Here is an 8,202-nt window from a genome sequence, read left to right on the forward strand (position 1 = left end):
GCTTAATATAATCTTTCAGGAGTTCCATTAAGCCTTCTGGCGGGACACTCCTATTTCTCCTTGCATCTGGCCACGACTGTGCTATTACTGACGATCAACAAATACAAAATCCTTCTCTGTTTTGTCCTTGTGGAAAGCATCCAAATAGATGAGGTTTCAGGCAGCAGCACTGCTTCCTCAGCCTACAATTGCCTTTTCTACTCCAGGAAGATGCATGCGGAGGATCAGACAGGAGGAAGGGCCTTTCACTTCAATGATGTGGGAGAGATAAAGGGAGAAACGATTTAGAAACAAAACGATCCCCCAGCTGGAAAGCAGAGATTTGTCCTGAGAGGAGGCAATGTGAAGAGAAATTGCTAAACCTCTGCTGAAAATAATGAAAAACACCTGCAATGTAGCTCCCTAAGGAAGCTAATTAAGTGAGAAAACATCGGTGCTTATTGGAACTTACCGGCTCTCAGCAAAATGTAAGGCATTGTATCTCACATGAATTATTTGCCTGCTGTTTTAGGGAAACATTTTTTCCTTTGTTATACTGATTAGGTGAGAAGATTGATTGACTTCCAACATTACTTTGATTGAATCGCATCTATCTATATCTTCCAAAACTAGTATGTGCAAAATCATTGATACCTTTCTGCACACCAGCACCCAAGAAGCCCATTCATTCCTCTGCCCAGCAGTGTGTCCAGTCTGCCACTGGAGCAGGGCTGTCTGCTCACAGGTAGCCTGTTTGCCTGCACAAATTGGACACGTGCAACCATTGTAACTGTTTTCTCCTTTTTCACTTACTTAAATTAGGCCCTGTACTTTAATTTTCCCCCATGGTGGTATTTCCGTATCTTACAGGCTCTTTGAATCCTTTGGAGCATATGCAGAGTGTTTTCCAATTATACAGAAAATGACAGTCCCAGCCCTTAACACAAAACAGTTAAAAAACACATAATGGAGAAGAGGAAAAAGACAAACCTGCAGGCAAGCAGAGTAATCAGGTGTTAATACATATCTAACGGTCTTGTTTTGTGGTTTGCAACATTTATCTGGCAATCTTTTATGTTCAGCGCACCACTTCATGAGCCTCTTCCTTGCCCTTGCAGTCCTTGGCAGTGCACTGAACTTATGCTACAAGGTGTGTGATAATGGCATGGCTGGGGGCAGGTGCATGTCAGGCTGCAGGAGCAGGACACAGATACTGTGGGTGATGTGAGACTTTTCAGAGCTGGTCAGCATTCTGTGCGCACATTTGGCAGGTGCCTGACCTGGGCTTCCATACTCACAAGTGGTGGTGCAGAAGTAAGGGCAGGATAAGCAGGAGCTGGGGTTTGCTAGGTATTACACATCCCCAGCACTGTGAGATGGGAAGTCCCACTGCATCTGGACACTTGAACTCTGTGAGTTCTCATCAGCTTCTGCTCTTCATTCCTCAGCTCCTCAGTCATGAACACAGGTAGGGGCCTGCTCTCTTAGGGGGGAAGTGAGAGAACAGATTAGTTAGTATTTGTGAAGCAGGCAGTTACTATAGTGATAAGCAGCATGGAAAAACTCATGAGGAAAGTAATTGTGTTCAACGCGGATAGTATGCAGTCAATAAAGCATGGAGACACTCTGAACAACGGAGAAAAAAATACCAAGCAGCTGCTCATTAAGTGCACACCATCCATCTAGAGACCTGGGTGAGGCAAGGTCCAGTGGAGTGGTGTATGATCATCCAATTAACAGTGGTCTTTTAACATGTGCATACAGGCAGCCTTAACCCTGGCATTGCCAGTTATGGAAGGCCTGACTGAAATCTCCTGGAAGAGGATGGAGAGATTGTAGGCATATAATTATGCACATTATAAAAACAGAAATTCCATGTGGTGGCATCAAATGAACGCACATCATCTGGGAGACTAAGATCCCCAGTGCTGAGCTCTATCATTTGGACCAAGAAGAATCTGACTGCAGTATCAGCCTTGAAATGTGGAGCAGTGAAGGTGCTCAGAAATCTTGGCTTTCCTGTGCAAGTTCTGAGGAAGGTGGTGGCTTACAGAAATGGTCTCCTGCCTTGCTTTCACCCTCTGCTCTTTCTTTCTCCTTGTTTTCTGTCTTTCTCCTCCATATCTGCTCAATCAGAATTCCCCTGGACATTACCTGTGTTCCTGTGGCCGCCTTCTCCCCACAGTCTGGCTAATTTCCATTTTCCCACCCAGGGCACCTTGTATAATTTCATTACTCATCTCAGTCAGTCCCTTAGCTGCCTCTCCTAAGCAACATGAACTCCACCTCTGCATCTTGGCTTCGTTTAGGCTCTGTCTTCCTATCTCCCAGTACTTATTGTCTGTGCCAAGTCAGCTTTATATTCCTCTTTCCCATCTCCTCCCTTAATTCAGTTTTCATGACCACCCATTATTTTCTATTTTCAGGAAGTGGACTCCCTAAGAAGTCAGTTGCAGCGATACTGGATAATGAAAATTCTCAGTACTTCAAGATGAGCTGAAAGTCACATGTATTGGCAACACTGCAGACTTTGACAATTGTGTTCTTTATGTGCTAAAGATACACAAATGAGTCCTGCAATCAACCCCTGTCACTTGGGATTGTTGCAAGTGCTGTATTTTGTTCTGTCCAAGATGGTGGTGGTAGGAGGCTGCAGGAGCGACCACCAGAGTTTCATGTCACTGCTCCAGCTGCTACATTTATTTTTGCAGTTTGCAGCTTACAATCAATCACACACTACTCAGTTGTTAACTTCTTTTGTTTAGATCATTTGGATAATTAAAGTACCACGAATTCCATAGTGTCAGCAGGTCTCAAACAGACCTCCTGCTGGCTCTGCAATATCTTTCAGAGATCAGAAAATAAAGCAATGAATAACGCTAGAAGGAGTCCAAGTATCTCATATTTTATGTTTCATGTTTTCCTAATGACAAGGTCATATAGGCAGCAGTGTGATCAATGCAAACACAATATGCCTTTGGTAAAAGGCCAACGTCTGCCTGTGGAAAGGGCAATTAAGGGAACGGTTTCACAATAATGCACTTTATGGGTAGGAAGCAGAGATCCCAAAGCTCTTTACCAAAAGGAGGAAAAGACCAGTGACTCAAATTGCCGAATTAAAACACAAGTCAATGGCAAATCCCTGCATATGGGACATGGGCATGATGTCGTATTCTTTGAACTTGCTATCATGCATACTACATTTGTGTCAGCATCTTTTTTGTTGTAGCTCAGAGAGCCTCGCCTCAGCAAATATCAAGAGATAACAACTGTTCTGCATTTAGTTGACACGCACATGGCTGGGCTTAGCCTGGCCAATCACTGCTATCTCTGTTAATATGCAGGGGAAAAAAATCCACAGATGTTAAATTGTGTCAGCTTTTCTAACCATCTGAAGTAGTTAATTTGGCAGAGTATTTTGACTAAATGTACAAAAAAACAACATCCTTCTTTCCTATTGCTTGTTTCTTGCACATTATGTATAGTGTATCTTTTAGGGTCAGAGACAACACCTAAATGCAGCAGCACACGCAATGCTCTCAGCCAAAGAGCTCCCCGTTTTTCTTAGTCCCTGTGTGGACTTTTATGTTCTGGTTATGAGAATGAGTGTGGAGATTCTCTGTCATCAGGAATGTGAAGGTTTTGAAAGCAGATAAGATTTACTTTTCAAAATGGAGATAAGGTGAAGAAAGGTGATGACAAAAGTAAAGCCAGGGTCAAATAAGACAAGGCTGTAATGAAAAGGAAGGAGCTGGAGAGAGATCGATAGCAAAGCCCAGCAGAGGACGTGGGACACAGTAGTGCTGCCCACACTCCAGCGGGACAGAGCTCAAGATTAAAGTGCTCTTGAAATATGGATTCAATAATATACGGTCATGGTAGAGTTCGCAAGTAACTGAACTTGTCCATGTGGATGATAATTGTAATCAAATCTGCAGGCTCTTGGCTGTGCTGCCGCCCACAAGCCACTGGAGCACAACTCTCTGCTGGCACAGTGCAGCAATCGATGGGCTCACACTAAGGTCAGGCTGAGGAGCACAACATTGGTGCCAGGATGGGAGATCCAGCTGCACAATGCCTGCCAGCTGCAGGCAGCACAGGGGCTCCAGGGTGGGCTAATCCTGACTCCCAGCTGCAGCTTCCCTCCAAGATGGGTGTGCCTTCAAAACTGGGCATCAAGGTGCCCACACTATCACTGTTGCTCAGCTACAGGATGGTAATTAAAAAGTTGCAGGCACCTACAAAACAAAGGTTACAGACATTGGGAAGGTAGTAGAGGATCAGAGACAAAACAGGCACTGGTGCTTTGCTTCAGATTTGCTAACCAAAAACATTTAAAGGTGAGCACTGGAACAGCATCATTTTATTTGGGTGGAGCACAAAACATGTGCTTCTTGCCCTCAGAGTTGAGAGGAGTGACTTGATAACATGAACTGTAAAAGCTCATACCCAGAAACTAAATGTAGAGAATCCGTCTCCCTTTTCAAAGCCTCTCATTCTTTTGCCTTTAATGTTTGTATTTGCCACCACTGAGACTCATGTTCACTGGACTGTTCCCTCCATGCCGGAAGGCTAAACTCACCACCCAGCGAGCTGGAAATGGATGCAAAGGCCATAACTAATGCCAGAAAGGTAAATCACTGTGACAGTAATAGTCTGTGGTCAACATGTAGAGCACAACTTGAATGAGAAAAGAGAGGATGCAAGAAGATTCTTCCTTTGATTAAGCACTGGTTGAAAAGACTGAAACTAGGAAGAGTTGATTTTAATTATGAAAAACAGAGGCTTGAGTTCAATTTCTGTTTAATTCTCTCCACTGTTTTTACTGGAAAGCTGATTTCCAGCCTTAAGCTCCAACATGACTGGTGGCCCTTTCCTGAATTATATGCACTTTCATATGATTTCTTTTTCATATGGTTGTCTTCCTTCAGCTGCCTGTGACTTCTGAAGCTGTTCACTCTGGTTCTCACAGCCCTGTGGATAATGGAAGTCTTGTATACATCTTGTAAGGTGATAAAGCAAGCTTTCATTAGTCATTTTAGGCAACTACAGAAAGAAGACGAGAAATGAATGTGATGGAGAGGCTTGGTGTGACATATATTTACGCATATTTATAAATGTCTAAGAGAAGCATGGGAATGCATTTGGCCAGCCAACAAATAAGAGGGTAAAAAGCACAAAAAACAGATCTACATATGGAAAGAGTATAAGCATGAAACAGTATAGGCATTGGGAACTGGGAGTGTTTAGCCTGGAGAAGAGGAGGCTCAGGAAAGCTCTCTTCAACTACCTGAAAGGAGGCTGTAGTGAGTTGGGGTCAGCCCCTTCTCCCAGGTAACAGCAACAGAATGAGAGGGAATGGCCTTAGGCTGCACCAGGGGAGGCTCATGATTTTAGTGCACATTCTCACTGTGAACAACCACTTACATATGGGATGTCATGTTCACCAGTCCCTAACAGACTGCCAGGCAGAGTCCAGTCCAGGAGGAACTTCAACCATCCTCTGCATGCAGCAAGCAAAACAGAGGAATTATATTCACTGGGATGTAAAACCTGGGTATCACATCCTATGTGACCCCACAAGCACATCAGCACCTCATAGTGTTGCCAGGCTGTGCCCATCATACCTGAGCTGTGAAGAACTTGGGAGGAGCTCATCCCTTAATGCAGAAGAAAGGCAGGGCAGGCTGAACGTAGAGCTCATCGCCAGGCATGCAGAGCCTCAAGTTACTGCTGCGAGGCCAACACATGCCTTTCTTTGGTGGAAAAATCCATTGGAGTGGGCCAGGAAAACTGTGTGGTTTTAGCAATAACTTTCTGTCTGGCAGTTCTGAGCCTCCCTCCTGAGACATACAAGGCAGGTTTTCAGCTGAGTGAGACTGTCACAAGCTCTGCTTCTGGCTGCTACTTTTCTGGAGGATCATTTGTAGAGGAAAAATGAGTTGGTATTGATTTGAAGCAGATTCCCAGCTGGTGTTCACAAACAGGAGCTCACAGCTGGGGTCCCAGGCAGCGCAGTGTCTTTCTTTCTCTGGATCTCTTGTGCTGCCCAGAGGGGCACGGAGGAGGAGAGAGCTGCAGAGTGTGGCTGAGGTCCAGGTCTCAGAGACCAAAAATTCCTCATTTCAAACAGAGTCCAGCAATCTTGCATCCATATGGAGAAAGTGAAATTCTTCTGTAATGCTGAAAATAAATAAATAAATTAATTAAAAATGGAAGGTTTTCAAGCTTATTTTTGTTTTATTTATTCCATTTGGAAAACAGCAGCTACCAGAATAAATGGCTAATTCAATCTTCAGAAGCATCCATATACTCCTAGTAGATATCTCAGGGAATTTTATGCTCTTTTGATAGGCCAACAGCTGCAGCTCTGCACTATCTGTCCTGGCACGCAGTGATACACATATCCCCATATACCATTCTGATGCTTCTGCCCCACCAGTAAGAGGAATGGAATGAAGGCCAAAGGGGCTGTTCGGCTGTAACACGTAGATATGGTCCAAAAGTAATGCCTCCTATTTATTTCCATGGAAACTACAATAGATACAAAGAACACTATTAGATAGATAGAGTACTCTGACTGTAATAACTAGGACTGCTGGGAAAGTTCAAAGGGGAGCAGGCTGTTGTATGTGGCCAGGTTCACATGCTGCCTTCAAACAGCATCTCCAGCCAGTACCAGAGACTGGTACCACAGCAGCTCCCAGCTATCTGGGCCCATTGGTACTGTCACAAAAAGGGACAGGTATCAGGAAGTTGGATGTTTTACTGCCCGTCTCCTTATGTCTTCTAAGTTTCTGCCTTGCAGAAATTCATTCTGAATTATTTCCCAACAAATAACTACAGTTATAGATTTTTAAGATGCCTTAACTGGACTCTGTTCTCAGAGGGAAAATTACATGAATTAAAAATCAAGGCCTTTATAGTTAAGAGAAGATGTAATTGATATTAGGTTACTGCATAAAAAGGGATCTGCCAGCAGCCGGACCTCAGCTGAAATCCTGCAATTATACAAGGTGGGGCTCTTTGAAAGGTCTCAGAGGGTGACATGCTATTCTCACCACAAAAATATGCTTCCAGCAAACAAATTAGAGCCTCTCTGCTGCTGGTGCTGCATAGAAGTGGAAATAAGTGGAAGTCCTCTGGGGGTACTGGTGAGAAGGCAAAAAAAGAACACCAAAGAAGATGCCCTCTTGACTTGGAGACAACACCACGATCTCTATGAAGGCACAAAATGAAAAACAGGAAAGAGTGAATCATGAAGCCCCTGGGCCTAGTGCTCTGCTGGTGAGGTAGCAGCCAGCCTTACAGGTTGTACGGCTATAGTGTATCCTCACCAGCCCACACCTCTCTACTCTGTATATTTTATTGGTGATTACTGTATCCTTACCAATCACCTTGACAGCAGATATGCAGGTCCTGAGTTGCTGTTGTTCACTGGAGACATTCCACTGACTTGGGAGGGTAGAGGCTGAGCCCTCCAGCTGCACACTTCAGGGCAAGAGCTTGTCAGCGTTCCTCGTCTATAAAATGTCCTTTATTGTTGTCATGGTATTTTACCAGTGGTACAAGTAATTAGCTCCCCGTGGACATGATATTGCTAGTCCCAGCATTCTTTAATGGCTTAATTATCAGACTCTTAAAATGAGAAGCATTGCGCGTTCTGTGCTTTCTGAGCCATTGTGCTTCATCTTCACTCTTCTCCACATTCAGACGAACCTGGAAACACACACACAATGTAAAGGGCACAGCACTAAGGAAAACCACCAAGCACAGTGCATCTTCAGATAGATCTTAACAAGAGAAACCACCCCTGTAAGAATGGATCCAGCCATCTCCTCCAAAACTTACTTATGATCAGCACATTTGTAGATGGAAGAAGCCCTTTGTGACCTCCCTCCCACCTCTTGATTCTACCAATCAGCACAGAACTTGAAGGGTAAAGGAGCCTCATCCAGATCCTCTGCAGAGACCAAGGCTTCACCTTTAAAGCCTTTGAATCACATTTACAGTGTGAGTTAAAATCCTGAATCTCACTGACTTTCAGCACAACTTTGGCATCTGAACTATGTGAGAGGTTCTGAATTATTTGCTGGCAATGTTTCAAGAGTAAACTTTCCTTTTTTAAAGAAAAGCAAGACAACTTCAGTTTTCATTCCTGATATGAGATCTATGTGGTAAGTCGCATCAATCCTTTGGTGATACCAAAGAGCTTTGGCCCCC

General features: G+C 44.0%; 1 long non-coding RNA gene across 2 annotated transcripts; it reads right to left on the minus strand.

The window, feature by feature from the left end:
* Positions 1–1,877: 1,877 nt before the first annotated feature.
* Positions 1,878–7,977, minus strand: LOC107314853. 2 transcript variants are annotated; one of them, XR_004307637.1, is made up of 4 exons: positions 7,831–7,977; positions 7,370–7,698; positions 5,407–6,162; positions 1,878–4,953 (listed from the first exon to the last, which is right to left on the minus strand). It is a non-coding gene; the product is annotated as an uncharacterized LOC107314853 (long non-coding RNA). The 2 variants fall into 2 exon arrangements; XR_001555648.2 differs by having other exon boundaries at positions 1,878–6,162.
* Positions 7,978–8,202: the final 225 nt, after the last annotated feature.

The sequence above is a fragment of the Coturnix japonica genome, chromosome 5 (assembly GCF_001577835.2).
Source record: "Coturnix japonica isolate 7356 chromosome 5, Coturnix japonica 2.1, whole genome shotgun sequence".
NCBI lineage: Eukaryota > Metazoa > Chordata > Aves > Galliformes > Phasianidae > Coturnix > Coturnix japonica.